This window comes from Tarenaya hassleriana, unplaced genomic scaffold, assembly GCF_000463585.1.
Source record: "Tarenaya hassleriana unplaced genomic scaffold, ASM46358v1 Cleome220, whole genome shotgun sequence".
Classification (NCBI taxonomy): Eukaryota; Viridiplantae; Streptophyta; class Magnoliopsida; order Brassicales; family Cleomaceae; genus Tarenaya; species Tarenaya hassleriana.
Genome location: NW_010965542.1, coordinates 36,618 through 37,615, shown reverse-complemented (window position 1 = coordinate 37,615; position 998 = coordinate 36,618).

Here is a 998-nt window from a genome sequence, read left to right as displayed (position 1 = left end):
GGCGGACCGTCCGTTCTGGACTTTCTGGTCCGTCCGTTCCAGCCCCTTCCGTCTCGGTTTTTCGTCGTTTTCTCTCGTGCATTTGTCCTTCCCTGCGTGTGTGACCCTGTAGGCTCATTCGACATAGCAGTATAACCTGAAATCCCTATTTCGGGTATACAAGTCATAGGCGGTCTCTAGCAAGACACTATGACTACCTATCTCGAATAGAGTTTGTTCGTGATCATACGAACGCCAGTGATGATTCCGGCTGATGATCCTTTTGTATCGCGATATCATATGTCGAACATAAGGCATGGACAAGCCACCTTATCTGATTCGACTGCTTTCTCGTTAACTGAGTTCGACTGTCTGAAATAGACGACGTTCGTCTATAGTGCGGCCACACATTTCTACAGTCTCGCTCAAACGAGGGGACCCGCGATATCTCTCTCTTTTACGAGAGGTACAAATCCCGTCTTGACTATCTACAATCCAGTACATGATTCGTTTCGTACCTGATACACGCCTTTATAATCCTCCTGTTACGCAGGACGTTAGACGTATTCAAAGCACGCAACTCGTCATGTTGGATTCCGTAGATATCTCAGGTCTTAGGATCCGATCATGGAACCGTCATATGAGATTCTAGTCATGACTCTAGTCCATGTGACAATCTCATGCGGGTCATTCCAGTATTTCGTTCTCCAACGAATACCTATGATCGTGATCGTATCCAATACCTATGATCATCTATGTGATCATCAATCACACATCATACTAGTCTTATTATGTCGTTATTCCCATAACGACATAAGACTAGGGAGTTTAGTATCATTCATAATGATACATGGATTTCATAACATATCTAGCATGCAAGAACATGTAATGAATAAAATACTCTCATAAAAACACATAGAAAGTATCTATACATCGAATGTAACTGAACAAAGCTCATAATCAGTACATCATAGAGCACTAAACCAACAGTGTTCTATACGGTGGGTCGGAAGATGAGC